Source organism: Rhinopithecus bieti, unplaced genomic scaffold (genome assembly GCF_001698545.2).
Source record: "Rhinopithecus bieti isolate Rb0 unplaced genomic scaffold, ASM169854v2 scaffold_53388, whole genome shotgun sequence".
Classification (NCBI taxonomy): Eukaryota; Metazoa; Chordata; class Mammalia; order Primates; family Cercopithecidae; genus Rhinopithecus; species Rhinopithecus bieti.
Genome location: NW_016821137.1, coordinates 254423 through 255312, shown reverse-complemented (window position 1 = coordinate 255312; position 890 = coordinate 254423).

Below are 890 nucleotides of genomic sequence, written 5' to 3'. Positions count from 1 at the left end.
ACACTTATCACTTAATCACTTACAGTCTCTGTTATCCTGCTTATTTTTTTCTTTTTAGTAATTTTCACTGTTTTCTCTATATTACAATTACTTATTAATTTGTTTGTTATCCTATTATTCCATTTCTTATTCTAACTAAAAGGTAAATTCTGTGAGGGTAAGAAAGTGGTCTCTTTATTCAATGCCCTGTCCCTGTTACTTACAAGAGCATATGCTAAAATCAAACAAGTATTTGTAAATGAATGAATGACTTAAGAATAAAAGTATTTTCAAATTTTAAATATTAATCATAGTTTAATATGTTACTTAACAATATGACCTAGCTTCTACATTTTAATCTAGAACAATGTAAATCTAGATTCTTTTGGCTCTGGAGTAGATTCTCACATTTTTATCAATTAATTAATTTCAGGTTGGCTTTAAATAACTCTTTTCCTTTTATTTCATGGGTACACATTATGTCTGTGGGCTTTTTCCCATCAATAAATAGATATCAATTTACTCCATTGCAAGGTAATAATAGTTATTGATCTCTGGTCTCCAACTTAAATAAAAACTAAAGCTAGCTGCTCAGAAAAAAAAAAAAAAATCTTTAAAGTGTGACACACTCAATTCACACAGTATTTATCAAGTACCTACCATGTGTGTTTTAGCTCTAAGTGCTACAGTGAAAATTAAGATAAAAACAAATGCCATTTCCTTGAGAATGTTTAATATTTTAGGCAATGTAAAATGGACCTAATAACTTTAAAAAGGATGGAATATGATGAGTAAAATAGCAGAAGTAAAAATAAGAACCTTGAAGAGCTATATCTTATGTATTAGAAATATTGCCATTTAGAGTAGGAATTAGGCCTTTCGGCAAAAGTAAAACAATTTTACTGTATATA